The 24052-nt window shown below is 37.8% G+C and overlaps 1 long non-coding RNA gene and 1 pseudogene across 1 annotated transcript in view; both read right to left on the bottom strand.

Annotated features, from left to right (window-relative positions):
• Positions 1–269: 269 nt before the first annotated feature.
• LOC127484817 (eukaryotic translation initiation factor 3 subunit F pseudogene) lies at positions 270–11737 on the bottom strand (annotated as a pseudogene).
• A 477-nt stretch (positions 11738–12214) lies between these two features.
• The window catches only part of LOC149119667 (uncharacterized), an 80718-nt gene continuing 68880 nt past the window's right edge, over positions 12215–24052 (bottom strand). The window contains exon 4 of the long non-coding RNA XR_016228189.1: positions 12215–12330. This is a non-coding gene — a long non-coding RNA (uncharacterized LOC149119667). The remainder of the gene's footprint in view (positions 12331–24052) is intronic.

The raw sequence follows: 24052 nt of genomic DNA, 5'->3' as shown, positions 1-24052 counted from the left end.
AAATTCATTAACATTATTTCATATTCCACATTGAAAGTACATTATTTATTGAAGCATTTACTATGTTCTGGGATAATGTCAAATGAAAATATTCCCAGTTATATGAAAAAGGGATTATCTAAAAAGTGCTGAAAGAGTCATTTTTTTGCTTTTGTACAAAAAGTAAGCCATGTTCATTTGGAGTCACACCAAGGAAACTGTTTCTCTTCCACTTCATTCTGAGTCCTTGAGCTGAGAACTAGAGTAAGTAGAGTGCTGCTTGGGGCCTGTCACTGGTTGACCAGTTTACCGTTGAAGGAAACCTGTGACTGTGTGAGACTGTTTAAGTAGGTCAGCGTCAGCAAACCGTTGATATTGCTGTTGACCATGGCATCCTGGACTTACGGAGGAACTATTTTTGGGCACTTGGTTAACCAGACTCAACAAGAAATGGTCCACAGTATTGTCAGCTGACACCTTTCCAGGCAGCATGTCCTCTGCACTGCAGCTCTGTGCTTTGGATATACTGGATAAGAGCTGGCGCCCCTCTTACTCGCTGCACGTCACTTAAGAATCCCATCATTCAGCTGGGCAAAAATAGGTCATCGTGATCAGATCAGCCTTTACATTTCAGTGTCCTAATATTAAAGATGTGAACATTACTCCAATGATCCTTCCTGGGGCAGCCATTGAAGTACTGACATAGGTCTTGGTTCTGGAGACTCTTAACCACAAGGAGTTTTAAGGGGATAGGGAGCCTCTCAGCTACAGTACTCATGGATTAGTACAGATGCTCTATGATGTCATGACCTGTAGCTTATCAGCCCGGGATGAACTCATTTTGAGAGCTTTTTAAAAAAGATTTATTTATGCATTCACTTATTTAATATTTGAAGGCAGAATAACAGACAAAGTGGGAAAGAGATAGGGAGAGAAAGAGCAAGCAACCATCCACTGATTCGTTTCCCAAAAGCCTGAAACATTCACTGCTGAGCCACGTCAAAGCCAGGATCCTGGAACTCCATCCAGCTCTCCCACGTGGGTGGCAGGAACCCAAGTACTTAGGAACTTAGCACATCATCTGCTGCCACCCAGGTGCGTTAGCAGGAAACTGGATCAGATGCCAAAGTAGCTGAGACTTGAACCAGGCACTCTGACATAGGTTTGCAGCTGTCCCAAATAACCACTTAACTGCTGCACCACAACATAGCCTCTGGATAGACTTTTTTGTGTAACTCATACATGCTCTTAGCAAATCCCATGTCAACAGCCCCCTTCATATTCTGACTCTGTGCTGCACTGAAAAGCAATTGGTGAGAAGTTGTCAAAAAAAATACCAGCAGAGTCCAGATAACTCATGCAGAGCCCTCATTTTGTCACTCGTAGCTGCCCACGATGGAGGCTCAAATAACTGGGTGCAGCCTGGTCACATAACTGTCAGGAAAGAGCCCTGAGGGAGCAGGACTCGGAAGTAAGGGTTCCGAGGTCTCTTCTGGGGCTGTGCTAAGGCCAGTGTCTGGTGAGGAGCTGTGATAATAGCCACTGCGACCCCAAGTTCTGTGCATGAGACCAGAATGGCTACTGCAGCTAGAGATGCAGCCAGCACTGTGATGGTGTTAGCACAGTAGCCTGGGTGGCAGCTGGGGTCTGGGTTGGAGTGGCAGGAAGAGCACTCAGCATACTGTCAGTATGGCCATCTTGTTGAGAAAAAAATACTCCTTTTGCCAACCATGTACGTATGTAAGACTGAATTTCCATTACATTTATCAACATGTGGAAAATACAAAACAAGTGTAAGAATCAGCTGTGTTGTGGTCACACCAAAGATGTCAAATGGACCTTCCAGCTAAATTAGGTTTTAATGTTGAACATTTGATCCATTCATGGACCAAAGTGTTTGCAGAGATCTATTTCTTTTATAATGACGTTTTATCGGGAGAGCCTCCACAAATATGTCCAAAAATGACTTGACAAGCTCCACCCCCATTCTAATGTGATGTGCTGCTCCTACTTCGCTGCCCCCACCCCCGCAAAGTTTTAAAAGGACTTGTTCCTGAACACGTGGCTCTCTCACTCTCTCTCTCTCCCCCACCCCCGTCTCCTGATCTCTTTCTGTCTCTGTCTCTCTCTCTCTCTTCCTCTCCGTCTCCTGCCTTCTGTCTCTGTCTCTGTCTCTCTTATGCTCTTCTTCTCCCTCTTTTCCCTTTTTGTCCCTTCCCTCCAATCTGTCGGGTTTCTCCCAATAAATTCTTTCCCTTAAAAAAATGACTTGAGAGAGCAGGTAAGGCTAAATGGACTTGATTTTTATTTTGGTTAGGGGTTTAAGGCTGTACCAGAGTTTAAATGCTTTGAACTTCCCAACGGAACCTAAAGAGTAAGTGGGCATGTATTCTTATTAGATTTCCTAAATGGGGGGCAGAAGGGGAAGAGGTAGGGATGCAGCTTGAGAGCTGTCAACTGTGAAACATTGAAAATCGAATCTGACTTTATTGCCATCTATTTTCTAGTATATCAGATATTCATAAGATTTACAAAAAATGTCAAACTAACTTTCACTAACTTTGTTTAGAAAAACATAGTTTAAAATATTAGTTATTAACATTAACATATAATAGGTTGTTAAAGGATTTAAATTTATTTAAAATTTTTAAAGATTTATTTATTTGATAGGCAGAGTGAACAGAGGGAGAGAGAGGTAGAGAGAAAGAGAGGGAGAGAGGGATTTTCTATCAGCAGGTCCACTCCCCATATGGCCACAATAGCCAGGGCTGGTCCAGGCCAAATCCAGGAGTCTGGAACTCCATCAGAATCTCCCTTCTGAGTGGCAGGGGTCCAGGTGCTTGAGCCATCTTCCACTCTCTTCCTGTTCACATTATCGAGAAGCTGGATTGGAAGTAGAGCAGCCAGGAGTCCAGTCTGTGCTGTGATATGGAATGCCAGCATCACAAGCAGCAGCTTAAGCTATTTGCCACAGTGCTGGCTCCCAAATTTAAAAATTTTAAATAAATATTATCCTGACACTATGCTAGGTTAAGACACTGCAAAAAAGAAAACTAAAAGTCCATATCCCTAATGAACATAGATGCAAAAATCCTCAAAAATACTATCAGATCAAGTCCATCAGCACATTAAAAAGATCATTCATCATAATCAAGTGATATTTATTCAAGGGATGCAAAGAATGCTCCACATATGTAAATCAATAGATGTTACACACAGAATGAAGAAAACCATATAATCATTTTGATAAATGCATTTGACAAAATTCAATGTTCCCAATATGATGAAAATTCTCAACATATTAGGTACAGAAACAAAGTACTTCAAGGCATGTAAGAGAAATCCAGAACTATCATGATTCTCTGTGGAGAAAATTTGGAGCCTTTCTTTTAATATCAGGAACAAGGCAAGATGTTACGTCTCACTACTTCTACTGAACATAGTCCTGAAAATTCTAGCTAGTGTAATTAGGCACCCAATGAGGAAGAAGTTAATTCATTTTTGTTTGTAGATAAAATAGTCATATAGTATATATAAAGTATGCATAGATAGATTATTTATATATAGATTAGTATATATAGATTCTTTAGAATCTACATTTAGAATAAACAAATGCAATGAAGCTGCAGAATAGAAAATCAATGTGCAAAATTCAGTAGTATTTCTATCATTAACAGTGAACTACCTTAAAAAGAAATCAAGAGAATCTAATTGACAACAGCTACAAAAACATAAAATACGTAGGAATAAATTTAAGTAAGTGAGATATCTCTACATTGACAACTATAGAACATTGATAAAGGAAATTGAACTGTCCATCAATGGATGAATGGATAAAGAAAGTGTGGAATATATAGACAATGAAATGATATTCAGCCATAAAAAGGATGAAATATTGTAATTTGCAATGACAGGGTGAGCTTAGATAATATTATGTTAAGTGGAATAACCAGGCACAGAAACATAAATACTACATGATCTTATTCGTGTGTGGACTCTAAAGATACTGATGTCATAGTAGCTAAGAATAGAATTGCAGTTATCAGAGGCTGGGGAGATTAGAGACAAAGAGTGAATGGGAAGAGGGTGGTCAATGAATACAATGTTACAGTCATATAACAGGAAAAAGTTCTGGTATTCTGCTGCACAGTATAGAAACAATAATTAAAAATAATGCAACATATATTTGAAAATAGATGAGAGAATTTTGATATTCTGTCTGAGGATAAATGTTTAAGGTGACAGGCTAATCATTCTGATTTTATCATTTTACTATATATATATGTCTGTGTGTGTGTATTTGTGTGTATGTGTTAAAACCTCACATTACACTCTATAAATAGGTAAAATTAGTCACTTAATAACAAAAATTTTTAAAAAGTTAAAGAAAACACATTGAAAATATAGTGTGAAAAAATTGGAAATACTGTTATTGTTAAAATGATAATTCTTAAAACAATCTATAGATCCATTGAAATGTCTCTCAAAACATCAATGACGTTTTCACAGAAATAGAAAAAAACAATCCTAAAACTCTTATGGAACCACCAGAAAATAACCAGTGCAAGTTTAAGCAAAAAGAACAAAGTTGGAGACATCACATCACATAACTTCAAAATACACTCCAAACATAATAACCAAAATATCGTGGTATAGGGTAAAAACAGACTCATACATCAGGAACAAATAATCACTTATAGCCAACTAACATTTGACAAAAGTGCCAAGAATACACAGTGGTAAAGGAACAGTTTTTTTGGTAAACAGTGTTGGGGAAACTGAATATCCATATGCAAAAGGATCAAAATTGATCCTTATTTCACACCATATACAAAAGTCAACTCAAAATCAATAAAAGGCTTCACAGCAAAATTTGAAAGTATGAAACTGCCAGAAGAAAAAAGTGGAAAATCCCCATGACCTGATTCTGGGCAGTGAATTTTTGAATGTGACCTCAAAGGAAAAGGCAACAAGAGGTCAAGAGATAAATGGGATTACATCCAACTAAGAAGCTTCTGCACAGCAAGGGAAATAATCAAGAATGAAAATGCAGGGGCCAGCGCTCTGGTGCAGCTTGTTAACACCCTGGCCTGAAGCGTAGGCATATCATATGGGTGCTGGTTCGAGTCCTGGCTGCTCCACTTCTGATCCAGCTCTCTGCTATGGCTTGGGACAGCAGTGAAAAATGGCCCAAATCCTTGGGTCCCTGTACCCTCTTGGGAGACCCAGAGGAAGTTCCTACCTCCTGGCTTTGAATCGGTGCAGCTCCAGCTTTTGTGGCCAATTGGGGAGTGAACCATCAGGTGGAAGACCTCTTTCTTTTTCTCTCTCTCTCTGCCTCTCCTCTCTCTGTGTAACTCGGACTTTCAAATGAAATAAAAATAAAATCTAAAAAAGAACAAAAATACAACATAAAAATGGGAAAAGTATTTGCAAACAATATATCTGAAGAGTTGTCAATACTCAAAATATACAAAGAACACAAACAACTCAGTAACAAGTAAATACATACTTTATTTTAAAAATGGGCAATGGACCCGAGTAAACATTTCTCAAGTGAAGACATACAAATGGTCACTAAACATATGAAAAAGAACTGAATATCACTAATCATCAGAGAATCACAAAATAAAATCACCATGTTATAGCACCTGTTGTAATGCCTATTATCAAAAGACAAAATAAGAAGTGTTGGTGGGCATGTGGTGAAAAAGAAACTCTTCCACACTTCTGGTGGAAATGTAAGATACTACAATCATTATTCAAAAGAATGTGTATATTCCTCAAAACTTTAAATATAAAACTATCATATGACCCATGAATACCGTTACTGAGTATATACCAAAGAAAATATGGCAATATTTCAAATAGATAACTAAACTTCTTTATTTACTGCAGCATTATTTATAATAGATAGTGTATATAATCAATTTAAGTCCCCATCAACAGATGAATGTATAAAGAGAATGTGGTATATATACATAGCGAAATGCTACTGGGCTATAAAAAGAATGAAATCCTGTCTTTTGAGACAACATGGATAAACTTGGAGGACATTTATATTAAATGAGATAATCCAAGAACAGAATGACAAATACCACATGATTTCATTCATATATGAAAGCCAAAAGTGTTGATCTCATAGAAGTAGAGAGTGTTATGGTGGTTACCAGGAGGTGAGTCAGTGGGAGGAATAAGATAATTGAAGAGATGTTAATCAAAGTTCATTAAAATTCAAATAGGAGGAATTAGTTCAATCTGTTGTGCAAAGTGATAACTATAGTTAATAACTATATATTCTATTCCTGAAAATGTAGATTTTAAGTGTTCTCACCACAAAATTAACAACGGTGTGAGTTAACACATATGTAAATTAAGTTGACAGCCATTCCACAATGTTTATATATATATATATATGTCAAGACCTCATGTTGCACACTACAAATATACACAATTTTATTAATTTAAAAGTGAAAATATTTAAAAATTTTGAATTTAAATTTTAGTATAATAAATATTAAAAAATAAAATTCACATAAACAAAAGTTCTTTATGAAGCTAATATTTTAAGCATGTGAAGAGTTCTTGAAACCAAAAAGTTTGAAAGCCATAATTCTAGAACTTACATGTATGTTATACTTCCTACAGAATTATATATTTTTCTTATCAGTGATAAAAGACTGTCCGTCAAATAAAGTCTCATGAAGACCCCAGTATATACAATAGATTTTTTCTGAATTGCTATGATTGAAACTAGGGGTGCAGCGTGTCTTCTCCATAGCATTTGGGTAATCTTAGGGTTTTATTAAACCAATTTATTTAGGATTTCAGAAAATAAAATTATTATATTGGTTTCATTGCTTTCTATCAACCTTCCTTCCCATCAGCCTTCTTCTGTACTAATAATCTCAATATATTATGCTTACTTTCATCACTAACTCTTCCCCCATATTGGAAGTGGGAAATAGGAAAGTCTATGTCTTAATGTAGTCTTACCCTTCTTCCAAAAATGACCTTATTTCTCTCTTCAACTCTATCAGCCTCCACTAGTGAAGAACCATTGGATCATCAGATTTGGCAAAAATCTCCTAAAATATTTAATCTACTTACACCTAAGACCCAGATATTCCACTATTATACATTTATTCTATAAATATATTTTAGTCTTTTATGAAAATAGATGAATGTACAAGAAAATTAATTGCTACAATACTTTCATTAGCAAAATCCACCCCCCAATCTCAATATATCATCAACACAGGACTGGCTAAATGAAGTATGATATATCCAAATAGCAGGAAGCTATATAGAAGCTAATATCTGGAGCCAGGCATTTGGTTCAGACGAAAATACATGCTTGCAATGCCCACATTCCATATCAGAGTGTCTGGATTTGAGTATTGGCTATGCTCCTGACTTCAGTTTCCTGCTAATGCACATCCTCTCAGGCAGCAAGTGATGGCACATTTAATTGGGTCCCTACTACTCACACTGGAGACCTAGATTGAGGTTCCACTTCCTAGCTTCAACATGGTCCAGTCCTGGCTGTTGTGGGCATTTGGGGAATGAACCAGAAAATGGAGGATCTCTCTGTGTCTACCTGTGTATCTTACAAATAAATAAGTGAGTCTTTAAGAATCTTTTAATAAGTTGAGCTGATTTTAAAAAGCTAATGAATATAGTAGATATAAATATATATCACAAATTGATAAACATAATATTAAGTGCATAAATCATATTGTAGAGTAGACATACAATATGATTTCATATCTTTGTAAATTAAAATTATGTAGGAAAATCATATCATAGTCAAAGCTAAAAGATTAACAAAAAACTAATTTAAAATATATGTACTACATACAATGAAGGGCTAATATCCGTAACATAAAAAGAGTATGTTTACAAAAGGAAACAAAATCCTAACAGGAAAAATTACTTAGATCATGAACAAGAAAGTGAGTATAAACATAAAAGTTCGTGTAAGTGTTTTGGCCTAGCAGTTAAGATGCTGATTAGGACATCCACATCCCCCAGCAGACTACCTGGGTTTCATACCCAGATCTGGGTCCTGATTCTACTTTCCTGTTAATGCGGATCCTGTGACATAGCAGTGATGGCTGAAGTAGTTGGGTTTCTGCCACCCATGTGGGAGACCTGGATTAAAAACCCAGCTCACTGTTTATACCCTCCTACCACCCAATTTATTGTGGGCATGTGGGGAGTAAATTGACAGATGGAATTCCGTCTTTGTCTCTGTAACGCTCTCTCTCTCAGCTTCTGTAATTAATTAATATGATAAAAATAATTTGAAAATATACTCCTGAAAATTTTCTCAATATCATTCATAATTAAGGAAATATGAGGTAAAGAGTTTACAAATTTTCCCTATCAGACTGGCAAATATCAAAAAGTATAATAATGCTCAGTGTGCAAAACAGAATGGTTAAATAGGCTCTTTATAAAATGTTTATGAGAATGCAATAAATGCATTTATATCTAGAACAAATTAACAGTAGCTGCCAAATTTAAAACACTTTGATTCAGTAATTCCAAATGCAGAAATTTATCATAAAGATTTATATCCCTGTGGATTCTAAGCTGCATGAAAGATGTTCAGTACAACATTATTGTGAGAAAAATAAACGTGTGAGGTTTGATTAAATATAGCATGGTAAATCCAAATAACTGAATATTGAAAAACTTTGTTTTATTTTTCTTTAAAGCTACTCTAATTTGAAAAATTGTATATTTTACATTTTTTATTTATATAAAGCGAACAAATTTCATATATGCAGTTTTCAGAGCATTATGATACTTCCCAGCTTACCCTCCCTCCCTCCCTCCCTCGTGCCCAGTCTGCCTCCTCCTTCCATTCTATACTAACCTCTTTTCTGAATCTCAGAAAGAGATGGGAGACAAAAAGAACCAAGATTGCTGCTTTTTAATTTTAATATAATTGAGGTATAAACGATTTCAGTACTACAGTACAATTATCACTATAGCACTGTAATAAGTCCTGAAGTCAGATAGTGTTCGTCTTCCAACTTTGTACTTCATTATCCAAGTTATTTTGCCATTCTACTTCCTTTCCATTTCCATGTGAATTTTCAAATTAGCATGGGAATTTCAACAACAAAAACCTAATGAAATTTTGACAGGGATTACATTGAACTTATAGATGAATGTGAGGAGAATTAATATCTTAATATTGCCTATTGGGGCCAGTGTTTGCTGCAGTGAGGTAAGCTGCTGCCTGCAATGCCGTCATCCTGTATCAGAGCACCCCTTTGAGTCCCAGCTGCTCCACTTCTGATCCAGCTCCCTGCTAATGAGCCTGGGTGGGCAGAAGTGGATTGCCCAAACCCTTGTATCCCTGCCACCAATGTGGGAGATCCGGATGGAGCTCTGGGCTCCTGGCTTTAGCCTGGACTAGCCTAGGCTGTTTGAGGTCATTTAGGGAATAAACCAGTGCAGGGAAAATCTCTCTCTCTCTCTCTCACGCACACTCACACACATACTCTCTCCTTCAAATAAATAAATAAGTAAATAAATAAATCTCTTTAAAAATTGACTTTTGGATCTATAAACATAATATATTCATCAATTTATTTGGATTTTTAATTTATTCTGGTTTTAAGTATATCACTCATTCACATCTTTTTTCAACTATATGACTCATTCAATATTTTTGCTATTGTAAATGCTATTTATCTATTTATTGATTAAATGTAATTTATTTTTTAAACAGATTTATTTTACTTATTTGAAAGGCAGAATGACACAGAGAGAGGGAGAGACAGAGACAGACACAAAGAGATCTTCCATCTCCTTCTTAGTACACTTTCCAAATGCTCACAATAGCCATAACTGTGCCAGGCTGAAGTCAAAAGCCAAGAACTCCATCTAGTACTGCCAAATGGGTAGCAGAGGCCAAGGAAATGGGGCCACCTTCCACCACTTTCCCAAGCACATTAACAGGGAGCTGAATCAGGAGCAGAGCATCTGAGACTCCAATCAGCACTCCAACACGGGATTCTGGTATCAGTTGCAGGCCATGGCTTAACATGCTGCACTTACTTCTTCCTTTATGATTGTGCTTGAACCAGGTACTCAAACATGAAATGCTGACATCCCAAGCAGTATTGTGCCACAGCACCAACCCTGAATTCAATGAGTCTGTATTGTTATTCAAATCCTTCGCTTCTTTATTTATTTGTTTGGTTGTTCTATCCCTTACTGAAAGAAGGGTAGTGAAGTTTCCCACTAGTATTCTCCCTGTTTTTAAGATTTTATATTTGGGACTCGCATAGTGGTGCTGCTGATTAAGTTGCCACCTGCAACACTGTCATCCCATGTGAATTCCAGTTGGAGTTATGGCTGCTCAGCTTCTGATACAGCTCCCTGCTAGTGTGTCTGGGAAAGCAAAGGAGATGGCCCAAGCACTTGAGCCTCTGCCACCCATGTAGGAGACCCACATGAAGTTCCTGGCTCCTGGCTTCAACCTGGCCTACCCTGGCCATTACAGCTATTTGGAGAGTGAACCAGTGGAAGAAAGATTTTCTTTCTCTCTCTCTCCCCCATATTTCTGTAACTCTGCCTTCCAAATAAATAAATAAATCTTTAAAATTTTTATTTTATGCTTTGATAAATTTGATTATTATATATTGTTGTGCAGTTTCCCCCATGTCCTTAAGGTATACTGAACTTCTTAAATCTGTAAGCTTATAACTTTCATGTAATTTCAAAGATAGTCAGGAATTATTTCTTCAAATAGTTTTATATTTCTACTACTTTCTACTATCTTTTTTGACTTACAATTCTATGTGATGAGCTGCTCAGTCATCCCAAAGCACAATCATTTGTATTTTTTTCATTTTGTATGAATTCTATTGCTATAATTGCATTTTCACTAATATTTTCTTCTGCAATATCAAATTTTCTGTGAATCTCATCCAGAACAATTTTTACCTCAGAAATTGTATTTTGATTGCCAATGTTAAACTTGTATCTTTCACATTTTCTTATATCTACTTAACATGCTCAAATTCTTTTCTATCTTCCTGGTCATATGGAATACAAATATAATATTTTATTTTCTTATTTTGATTGTATCATATATATTATCTCTGTGTAATTTGGATTGACTGAATTGCCTTCTCATTATAGGTCTTATTTTCATGTTTCCTTTCAAGTTTGATAATTTTTGTTGTTGTTTGCCATACATTGTTAATTTTACCTTGTTGAATACTGGATTTTGTTTCATATTCCCAATTTATTTCAACCCAACTGGTTCTTTTATAGGATATTATTATGTACAAATTGCTCTTTTTTTTAATTTTTATTTGACAGGCAAAGTTAGACAGTGAGAGAGAGAAAGACAGAGAGAAAGGTCTTCCTTCCATTGGTTCACTCCGCTAATGGCCACTACAGCAGGCACTGCGCTGATCTCAAGGCAGAAGCCGGGTGCTTCCTCCCGGTCTCCCATGCGGGTGCAGGGACTCATGCACTTGGGCCATCCTCTGCTGCCCTCCCAGGCCACAGCAGAGAGCTGGACTGGAAGAGGAGCAACCGGGACTAGTACCTGGCGCCCCAACCAGGACTAGAACCTGGGGTGCTGGAGCCGCAGGCAGAGGATTAGCCAAGTGAGCCATGGTACCAGCCCAAATTGCTCTTTTTGGGCAGTGACATCAAGATAGCTTACATATGAAGCTGTAAGTACTCATATACTGTTGTCTTTAGTCTTGCTGGTGGTACTCATTGCCTCAAGGGAGTACTATAACTCTTTTGATTGCCTTTCAGTTAACAAAAATAATAAAAATTTCCAATTTTACTAGCAATAGTCTCATGAGCTCTGAGAGGATGGTGACAATGTCTGAAGTATTTTGTATCCCATTGCCTAGTATACAGCTAATGTTCCCCCAAAATGTTTTGAAATGAATGAGACAAAAACCCTGCACAGATTTCCCAACTCTAGACCAGAACCTTCTTCCACTATGCCACACATACTTGAGTATTGAATCTGCTATTAATATCTCCTAAGTTATCTTATCTGTCCTGTCCTTTGTCACAAGGGCAGTCTAAAGAGATATTCTAAAAAGACATTCTCAGCCTAAAGCGATATTGGGTAGCTAGAAAAGGATGACTGTTTTTCAAGATCTTTCTATTATTTCTCTGACATCTTCCATGACCATATTGTGCAGTAATGTTGAAATGGTTTTATAAAGGCTGACTTTCCTCTTACCTTAGCCTCCCAGAAATTGTAAAGAGCATTCCCATCACATGCTTAAACTAACAAACACAGAAAAGGCCAGGAGGCATTTTCAGCATCAGAACTGCTATTGAAGTGTCCCCCTGAAAAACAAGCAAAAACACCTAATAATTAGTTGCTAAGAACTGGGTCCAAAGCTCCTTATACCTCCTCAAGCAGAGTTCTAGCTCCCAGCTACCTCTCTTGGTTGTGTGTAAAGGCAACATTTAGAAAGCCACTTATGGGCAGCAGTGTGAAGAAGTCCTAGGCATGATATTGACAATCCACCAAGCTGATTCTTCATCTTGAGTGCTACGTGAAGAACTTCCACAAAAAGCATCCTTTCAGCTAAAATTCATAAATACCCTTTGTTATACAACAGATGGTTGAGATTGTCAATTTTACATTTAGCAAACTCCTAAAGCAAATATCCCATTGATCAAATATTAATGTCTGGCATTAAGTTTATTAAGTCCTGGGGTCAGCATTATTGGATGAGATTCATGGTGCCAAACACAGACTCCTCAAAGGATCCGCAAGGTGAGCTCAGTGAAGGTTGGACCATATCCAATATCTTTACCAGCCACAGCATTTTAGTACCGGTCTGGGAAGGTCAAAAGTACTTCATAAAGATTTACTAAACTAAAAGGCATTAATTTTATTCCAAGAATATCAAACATAAGCTAGGGTACACATTTAGTGACAATAACTCAAAAATTGACTCTGAGGTGAACTGGAAACAGCAAGTAAAGCTATTTTTCCACAAGCCTAGTTACAAAAAGATGGAATTGTGAGTGTGAGGGATGCAACCTCAAGAGAAGTGTTTTAGTTTTCACTTGAGAAAAGACTTGAGTGCAATTTTAAATTGAGAAAAACCAAAAATACAATCTCCTTTATATTATCCTGACAGAATACTTGATATTTTTGTATTCTTACAAAGAATCACTTTAATGGGATACTAGTATTTAAAAGAAGCAGGCATCCAATGAATAAAACTTAGTAAGATTGGAAAAATGTATATACCTCATGAAATCATCAACACAATCAATGCCACAAAAATGTTCATAGCCTCCATCATTTTTCACCCAAATTTTGCATATACTTAAATATTGCTAACTATAGGCATTATGCTGTGCCTTATTATTCTTGCATAGCTAAAGTGTACCAATACTTCATGCTTTCCTCCTACCTCCACCATTGCCAACCACTAATATACCTATACCCTCTATTGCTATGACTTTGACAATATCCAGTTCTCATGTAACTGGGATCACAGAGTATTTTTTCACTGTGACTGGCTTGTTTCAATTAGGATGATGTCCTCAGGGTTCATTCATGTGGCCACAAATGTTAAAATTTCCTTCTTCTGTTTAAGGTTGAGTTATATTCCACAGTATAGACCTCATTTTCTTTATCCATTCATCCACTAATGAACATTTAGGTTGTTTGCAACTGTTGGCTATTGTGAATAATGGTGCCAGTTCTACTCTTGGCTGCTCCATTTCTTATCAAGCTCTCTTCTAATGCACCTGAGAAAGCAGCAGAAGATGGCCCAGGTGATTATAACCCTGGGACCCAAAAGGGAGACCGGGATGAAGCTCCTGGCTCCTGGTTTTGGACCAGTCCACCTCCAGCTGTTGCTGCCATTTGGGGAGTGAACCAGCGGATGGAAACTCTCTCTCTCTCTCTCTCTCTCTCCTTCTTCCTCTCTCTCTCGCTCCCTCCCTTTGAAATAAATAAATAAAAATGTTTTCAACCCTACCTTACACCTTACACAAAAATTCACTCAACATGGATTAAAGACCTAAACATGTGACCCGACACCATCAAATTATTAGAGAACATTGGAGAAACCCTGCAAGATATCGGCACAGGCAAAGACTTCTTGGAAAAGACCCCGGAGGCACAGGCAGTCAAAGCCAAAATTAACTATTGGGATTGCATCAGATTGAGAAGTTTCTGTACTGCAAAAGAAACAGTCAGGAAAATAAAGAGGCAACCAACAGAATGGGAAAAATATTTGCAAACTATGCAACAGATAAAGGATTAATAACCAGAATCTACAAAGAAATCAAGAAACTCCACAACAACAAAACAAACAACCCACTTAAGAGATGGGCCAAGGACCTCAGTAGACATTTTTCAAAAGAGGAAATCCAAATGGCCAACAGACACATGAAAAAATGTTCAAGATCACTAGCAATCAGGGAAATGCAAATCAAAACCACAATGAGGTTCCACCTCACCCCGGTTAGAATGGCTCACATTCAGAAATCTACCAACAACAGAGGCTGGAGAGGATGTGGGGAAAAAGGGACACTAACCCAATGTTGGTGGCAATGCAAAATGGTTAAGCTACTATGGAAGTCAGTCTGGAGATTCCCCAGAAACCTGCATATAACCCTACCATTCAACCCAGCCATCCCACTCCTTGGAATTTACCCAAAGGAAACTTGACAGGGGATATCTGCATTTTGTTTGATTCATCCACAAAACAAAACAAAATAAATGAATGTGAATGTTTAAATTGTGGTAAAATGGTTGTAAATTAAAATTGGAAATATGTAAAATGATTTGAGCTGTGAACATTTTGTGATTCCTAATTCCTTTGTATCAGTATTCTATTTAAAAGTCTTCATGAGATTTTTTTTTAACTTTTATTTAATGAATATAAATTTCCAAAGTACAGCTTATGGGTTACAATGCCCCCCTACCATAACGTCCCTCCCACCCGCAACCCTCCCCTTTCCCACTCCCTCTCCCCTTCCATTCACATCAAGATTCATTTTCGATTCTCTTTATATACAGGAGATCAGTTTAGCATACATTAAGTAAAGATTTCAACAGTTTGCTCCCACACAGAAACATAAAGTGAAAAACACTGTTTGAGTACTAGTTATAGCATTAAATCTCAATGTACAGCACACTAAGGACAGAGATCCTACATGAGGAGTAAGTGCACAGTGACTCCTGTTGTTGACTTAACAAATTGACACTCTTGTTTATGGCATCAGTAGTCATCCTAGGCTCTTGTCATGAGCTGCCAAGGCTATGGAAGCCCCCTGAGTTCACCGACTCTGATCATATTTAGACAAGGCCATGGTCAAAGTGGAAGTTCTCTCCTCCCTTCAGAGAAAGGTACCTCCTTCTTTGATGACCCGTTCTTTCCACTGGGATCTCACTCGCGGAGATCTTTCATTTAGGTGTTTTTTTTTTTTTTTTTTTTTTTTTTTTTTTTTTTTTTTTTTTTTCCCCCCAGAGTGTCTTGGCTTTCCATGCCTGAAATACTCTCATGGGCTTAAACTCAGGCTCCATGTGGAGTCTTTATAATAACATCACCATCACCATTCCCCAGCCTCATCTTCTTATATTCCCAAGAAGAGCTCAGTTAGCACAAGTATCTTAGTGATGTGTTCATTCTTACCTCTGTGGATCTGTTCCTACAGTTCTCACAATGAATCTTTCTACTTCTTACAATCTTTTTACTCTTTCAGTTCCAATTCAAGCTTCTATAGATTCTCTAAATTTTTGCCTTCTTTTAAGAGCCACAGTGCAATTCAAAAACTCATAATGGACGCGGATGAGTAAGACATAGTCCCTATTGGCAAAAGAACTCAATCTAGTAGGCCAAATCATCACCCTCTACATTTCATGAGTATATGTTACCTCTTTAGCTCTGAGTCAAGGAAAAACAACAGACACAGAAACACAAACAAAAACACATACATATACACATATGATGTATATTTTAAGTCAGCTTCAGATACATCAGTCTCAATGTCAATTCTCACTTTTTATTAGTATAGTAGGTTATGAAAATATGTGTAAAATATTTAGGAGACTGAACTAAACATGAAATAAGCAAGAAATCATCCTTAAGTTTGTACTATTTAATGTTTGTATTATTTAAAGTTTATTTAGTGTCTAGAATTATGTATTTTATTCCCTCAGGCATGGTGAAAAGGAGTTCTGGTCAGTTTAATTTTTTTATATTGGAACTGCAGAGAAACAGAGACAAAGAGAAAGACAAGCATACACACTGAGATCTTCCATTTTCTGATTTACTCCCCAAATGCCTGCAAAAGCCAGGGCCGGAACAGGCCAATGAAGCCAGGAATGGGGAACTCAATCCTGGTCTCTCACATGTTTGTACTTGAGGCTTCTCAAGCAGTATGTTAACCACTGCATTGAATCAATCTCTCTCTCTCTCTATATATATATATATATAACTTTAAAATATAGTTTTAATTTAAAATATAATTTTAAAATTATATATAGATCTAATATACATATCTGTATATAATGTCTATATATATATACATGCATTATTTTATTTATTTCCATTTAAATTTGTAAAATGACAACATACAGAAAAATCGCTCACATCTCTATCAACACTGACTGTAAAGTCTATGATGACAGAGTTACATGAAAACCAAATGAGAGACTATATATTCAAGCATTCTGAAAATTGTAAAATAATACAATAAAATTTGAATAAAATTTAAGTGATCACTAACCTCATCATTCCTTTCTCTTACACAGTCAATGCTTATATAATGTGAAGAATCAGTAAGAATGTGTTGATATATATGTATATATATACCAAATAAAGATTCTTCTGTATCAAATAAAGTACTATTTTTCCCTCAAGATGAGGTGGCATTTGAGGACATACAGTCATTTTTGTCTACATTTTCTTTCAGTCTGAAAAACTGATATATTGAATTAATGATGAACAAGTCCATTGCTTTAATCATTAATTTAATCATTAATTACATTAATCCTTTTGATTAATCTGAGAGAGAAAAAGTAAAAATATAGTCTTTTATTTCATTGAATTATTTTTAATTCATAAATATTTTCCAAACAACACAGTTAACAGTCATACTGGCAACACAGAACAAATATAAAGTAAGAGTACGGTGGGTTAAAAGAGAATTAAAAATCCGTGCTCTCACCTTCTGAACCATTGTTAGGTTAACAATTGTTGTCCCAACCAAAAATACATTTCAATATCAATAATTCTTTTCATTAACCCTATGGAGACATGAAAAATATATGATTTTTTATTAACTAGAATATTTGTGAACAGAGTGGACGCCGTGGCTCACTAGGCTAATCCCCCGCCTTGCGGTGCCGGCACACCGGGTTCTAGTCCCGGTCGGGGCGCTGGATTCTGTCCCGGTTGCCCCTCTTCCAGGCCAGCTCTCTTCTGTGGCCTGGGAGTGCAGTGGAGGATGGCCCAAGTACTTGGGCCCTGCACCCCATGGGAGACCAGGAGAAGCACCTGGCTCCTGCCATTGGATCAGCGCAGCGTGCCAGCTGTGGCGGCCATTGGAGGGTGAACCAACGGCAAAGGAAGACCTTTCTCTCTGTCTCTCTCTCTCTCACTGTCCACTCTGCCTGTCAAAAATAAATAAATAAATAAATAAATAAAATATTTGTGAACAAAAGTTGATTCAATTTAGTTAAGTCTCATTTAAAAAATACTGGATATTTACTGGATTGTTGCAAACTATAACTCAAGGACACCAACCTCATGCAGGCCATACCAGTCCTAAGAGTTTCCAGAAATTTAAAATGCCTCTGCTGTATTCAATATTATCTGAACTAAGAAGCCTGTAGCAACATAAAACCAGAATGGTGACAGAGGTCTCAGATACAGTAAAAGTGAAGAGGTTAGATGACACCAGAAAATGACAAATTGTTTACTTTGTAGAAGCTTAATCTGCTAAAGAGACATGAGAAATCTAATTTCAAAATAAAAATAGGGATGTGCAAATATATCAATACTCAAATGTTTTAAGCACAAATTGGTCTGCATGCCAAAGCAGTGGTCATACGCGTTTTCATCAAGTATTATTGATAACTCCTTCAACAACTTGTTCAAATCCCCAAGCAATATATCATATCTCAGAGTGGCACCAACAATTAGCATCAAGCAAGTTCCAGAAAAAGTCAGTAAGAAAACCCTGCCATTTATTTGTAATCTTCTTATTTTTGAGTTTATGTTTTTATTATTGCTGCTGGTTGCTTTTGTTTGTATGTATACTGTCACATGTCTCCAGAATTAGGGAGGCAGAAGGAATGCTATAGACAATGATGGTAAGGGTATACTAACCAAAGGTTCATGACTAGAACTGAAAGCAGGCTTATGGGTGGGGGATGAGACAGTTCTTTGGAAGCACCCACAAGAGAGATTTCATCTTGAGTGTATTTAGAAGTTTCTTATGTATGGTTGTGAAATATGCTGAGGTCACTCCCAAAAAACAAAGATGAGAAGGTGGGCATAGCAATCATTAACACGGAATTATCATACTATGCCCCATAAATATGTATACATATATGTATAAATGTGTCAATTAAATAAATAAATAGACAAGAGTGAAGGCTAGGCAGTAAATCAGAGTCATGATGGGTTTGGTAAATTTATAAAGAATCAAAAGAGCTAGAGAGAAAGGATCTGAAACTAATAATCAAGAAATAGCCCATGACCAGAACAGGAGGTCAGACAAACAGGCTGAATAGTAATGACTAGATCTTGAGAAGCTTCCCATAGGCATTGAATCAACAGTGCCACCGCAGCAAGTGTCTATGGGTGACACCTTAATCAGGTAAAGGAAATCCATCCACAGTTAAGAACGGACAGAGAGTGCTGGACCTATGGCATAGCGGGTTGGGCCGCTGCCTGCAGCACCAGCATACCATGTGGGTGCTGGCTTGAGTCCTGGCTGTTCAACTTCCAATCCAGCTCCCTGCTGATGTGCCTGGGAAAGCAAGTGGAGGATGGCCCAAGTTTGGGCCTCTGAACCCATATGGGAGATCAGGAAGACGCTCCTGGCTCCTGGCTCCTGGCTCCTGGCTTCGGCCTGGCCCAGTTCCTGTAGTTGCAGCTGTTTGGGGAATGAAGTAGCCGATAGAAGATCTCTCTCCTCTGCCTCTCCTTCTCTCTGTGTGTGTGGCTCCAATTCTCAAATAAATAAAATAAATCTTTGAAAAAAAAAGACAGTTTGTTAGGCATCTTCTGTGTGCCAGACATTGCTGAGAGGTTTATATTCATTATTACATTTGATCCTTACAAATATCTTGCAAGATAAATGTCATGAAAGACAGGTTCTACCTAATTCCAAAACCATTGGTTTACTTTCTTCCACGTTACTTCTCTATTTCTCCCAAATAGAAAAAGACATGACTTAGAATAGAAAGGAATAACTTAGGGGTGGATAACATCTCAGAACAGTTTATTTAAAATCATTAAGGATTTGATTACACAAAAGTCATAAATCCAGATTTTATGGGCTGGATTTTGTCTTAAATTCATATGGTGAAATCCTAACCCTAGAACCTTGGAATTGTATCTGGGGATAGAATCTCTAAGGGGGAAATTAAATTAATGAAGTAATTAAGGTGAGCCATAATACAATATGGTATCCTTGGGAAAAAGAAAATTAGAACACAGACACATGGAGGAAAGACTGCATAAACCCATAGGGAGAAGGTGACCATCTGCAAGCCAAGGAAAGAGACCTCAGAAATAAGCAGGCCTGCAAAACAACAAAGGCATGCCTGTGCTTCAACAAACTTATTGAGGAAAAATTCCAGTGAACAAGTGATAGGAACAGCAAAAGCACAGGGATGCCAAAACCCTGCAGACAGAGAGAAATAAAGCATGCTGCAACTGCTTGCAGCTTCAATGCTTGCTCCCTGGCCAAGGAAACACCATCTTTCCAGGAAAAAGTAAGCAGAAAACACCCTGCCTACCTCCAGCCGCCACCACCACCACCGCAGACTGGGAACCCTAATGGCAAGATACTTCAGTAGTACTCCCTGACTTTAAATCCAGCGTTAAGAGCTGACTGGGATCGGGTCAACTACTTTGCTCCAAAAAAGGAACTCACATTGCCTCTCTCTGACCCCAAAATGCAAAACTCCAAGCTGCTGTGGTAGAGCTGCTTCTTTTTTCTTTAAGATTTATTTTTATTTACTTGAAAATCAGAGTTACACAGAGAGAGAAGGAGAGGCAGAGAGAGAGAGAGAGAGAGAGAGGTCTTCCATCCACTGGTGCATACCCTAATTGGCCACAACAGCCGGAGCTGCGCCGATCTGAAGCCAAGAACCAGGAGCTTCCTCTGGGTCTTCCTATGTGGGTGCAGGGGCCTAAGAACTTGGCCCATCTTCTACTGCTTTCCCAGACCATAGCAGAGAGCTGGATCGGAAGTGGAGCAGCTGGGACTTGAACCGGCGCCCATATGGGATGCTGGCACCGCAGGCGGCAGCCTTACCCGCTACGCCACAGCGCCAGCCCCAGAGCTGCTTCTAAACTCTGCTGAGTTAAAGGACAGGAAGAAATCCCATTGCTCCTAGAAGCCACCAGAGCCTAAGACATGACACTTTATAGGGCAGAGAGCAGACCCCAAGAACTATGCAGCTGGGGGAATTCTGGACACAAGCCCCAGAGACTCACTTGTTCACTGCATGATCCAGGGAATTTCACCCCAGCTACTTAGGGTTTAACACAATCAGCAGGCCATAAAAACTCCTAGAAGACTAGGCCTGGGAAAGTTCTCTCTGCATCTCTTAGCACAGTGTTCTGAGTATCCAGGGCACAAGCACCAGTGTCATCTTGCATGCCCTGTGGGAACTGGTAGGCAGCTTCCTCGGCGCCCTGCAGATCTGAAACTGTTAATGTAGGTGTTAAAATCCCTGGAGTAACTTGCATTCATCTGTGGTTTCTGGAAATCCCTACCTGTATGCCTCTGCTTCAGTATGGTTGCTGCCGGTCTACAATACCCATCACAACTGATTTTCACACTGTGAGACTGGGTGATAACCCTACTACATTCTGCCACTCCAGGACTGTGACTGCTAGTAATAGATTACTCAGAGTCACTGAAATCTACACTGTGGAGCCCAACAAAGAGCCTACTTGAATTCCACCAATCCAGATCCTGACATGACAGAGCGAAAACCCCAATATATCTTGTAATCACCCTGTAGGACTGGGGCAGGGTTCCCGTCACATCCCCTGTGCTGAGAATAAGGTTTTTGGAGCTATAAATTCCAGTACCAGTTACACTTTCCCAGGAGGACATAGGGATGGTCCTATCCACATCACACAGTCCCAGTGCCACAACTATTCTTTTTTTGTTGCCATAACTCTCAGCATCTCTCAGGCTTGCCTGGTGGAAGAAGCCCACTCTGAGTCTCTCAGCACCAAGAACAAAGGTTCAGCTATCATAAACCCTAATGTGATTGACACCCAACTCACTGGGATCTGAAGGTACACACCCTAGGATACCTACATCCACTTCAGAAACAAAAACTAGACAAACTACAAACTAAACTGTGGCACTCATATATACTACTGACATTGATTCAAACTAAAGAAATCACTCAGAGTTTACACTTGTGGGCTCTGCTAGAATCAAAACCAAAGCAACATCCCAAGTTATAGCCCACATACCATCTAAACAAAACATTGTTTTCCTTTAAACCTAATCCATAAAGAATAAAGAATAAACTAGATGCATAGATGTCAACGTAGGCCCACAAGAAATGTGAAGAAACAAGGAAGCATGGTAGAATAAATGAATTAGAAATTCACTAAAGTGATTTAAATCATTAGGAAGAACCAAAGAGAAATTTTGGAGCTGAAAATGTCAATAAATGAAACTTAAAAATTCAATTGAGAGTTCCAGCCACAAAACTGACCAATAAGAGGAAAGAATTTTGGATCTGGAGGACAAAACTTTTGCAATAGTGCAGTCAGATAAAAACAAACAAACAAAAAAAGAATGAAGAAAGCCTATCTAACATATGGGATATCATTAACTGAAAAAAACATTTGTATTATAGGGATACCTAAAGGAGAAGAGAAGGAAATAGGCATGTATTGATTGAATAACATTTGAAAACTTCCAAAGTTTTGAAAGAGATATGAGTGTCTAGAAATAGGAAACTCAAAAACAGACAGACTCAAACAGACTCAACCAAAACAGACCTTTGAGGCATATGATATTCAAGCTGTCAGATGTTAAGGACAAGGAGAGAATCCTAAGACAGTGAGAGACAAACATCAAGTTACATATAAAGGAAAATTTATTAGACTAACAGCAGACATCTCAGCAGAAACCTTACAGATTAGAACACAGAAACAGGGCCGGCGCCGCGGCTCACTAGGCTAATCCTCGGCCTTGCGGCGCCGGCACACCGGGTTCTAGTCCCGGTCAGGGCGCCAGATTCTGTCCTGGTTGCCCCTCTTCCAGGCCAGCTCTCTACTGTGTCCAGGGAGTGCAGTGGAGGATGGCCCAAGTGCTTAGGCCGTGCACCCCATGGGAGACCAGGAAAAGCACCTGGCTCCTGGCTCCTGCCATCGGATCAGAGCGGTGCGCTGGCCGCAGCGCGCCAGCCACGGCGGCCATTGGAGGGTGAACCAACGACAAAGGAAGACCTTTCTCTCTGTCTCTCTCTCACTGTCCACTCTGCCTGTCAAAATAAATTTAAAAAAAAAAAAAAAGAACACAGAAACAAAAAACTACAGATCAATATCCTTGATGAATGTAGTTGCAAAAATTCTTAACAAAATCTTTCTCAACAAAATCTTAGCCAACTGAATCTAACTCTACATCAAAAAGATCAAACACCATAACCTAGTAAGATTTATTCCTAAGATGCAAGAGTGGTTCAACATTTGCAAATTAATACATGTTATAAAGTACATCAACAGAATGAAAAACAAGACTCATGCAAACATTTCAATAGATGTAGAGAAAATATTTGATAAGATTCAACATCTCTTCAAGATAAAAAAATCACCATATCACAAAATTATAAAAGCTAAATATGACAAACAATGAAAATCATTCTTCATAGGAAAAAGCCCAAAGCATTTTTCTCAGATCTGGAATAAGAAAAAGATGTTCACTTTTGCCACTCTTATTCAAAATAAAATTGGAATTATTAGCAAGAGCAATTATGGAAGAGAAAGAAATTAAGGTAGTCAAAGTGGAAAAGAATAAATCAAAATACCAACATTGCAGATGACTTGATTTTGTACACAGAAATACCTAAACATCCCAACTAAAAAGCTATTAGAACTGATAAGCCAATTCAGTAAATTATTAGGATACAGAATCAACAATAAAAAACATTTTTATATGTCAGTAATGATCTTGCTGAAAGAGATAAGAAATAGAGCCCATTTACAATAGCTAAAAAATGTAAATATTTAAGGCTAAATTCACTGAAGACATGAAAGATCTCCACAATGAAAATTATAAAACACTGATGAAAGAAAACATCAGAGACACAAAAATTAGAAAGATATTTCTTGCTCATAGACTGAAAGAATTAATATAATTAAAATGTCCATACCCAGAGCACTCCCTATCAAAATACCAAAGACAGACATTCTTTACAGAATTAAAAACCTAAAATGAATATGGAAACAACAAAGACCCAGAAAAGTGAAAACAATTATGAGCAAAATATTCAAGCTGGAGGCATCACAATATCTCATTTCAAAGCATACTGCATGAAGCTATAGTAATTAAAACAGCATGGTACTGGCATAAAGTCCAGCATGTACATAAGTGGAATGGTATTGGGAGTGCGAAAATTATTTAATGCAAATACAACCAACCTATTTTTATCAAAGATCCCAACAACATACATTATAGAAATGTGAGTCTTTTTGGTAATGGTACTGGAAAACTGTATACTCATATGTAGAAAAATGAAATTAGATCCCTGCTTCTCATTATACACAAAAAGCAACTCAAGACCTAGAAAGACTTCAACTATGAAACTGATATCAGAGAAAAC

This window comes from Oryctolagus cuniculus, chromosome X, assembly GCF_051225735.1.
Source record: "Oryctolagus cuniculus isolate XC-2025 breed Fujian yellow rabbit chromosome X, ASM5122573v1, whole genome shotgun sequence".
Classification (NCBI taxonomy): Eukaryota; Metazoa; Chordata; class Mammalia; order Lagomorpha; family Leporidae; genus Oryctolagus; species Oryctolagus cuniculus.
This window is presented reverse-complemented; position numbering and strand designations above follow the sequence as displayed.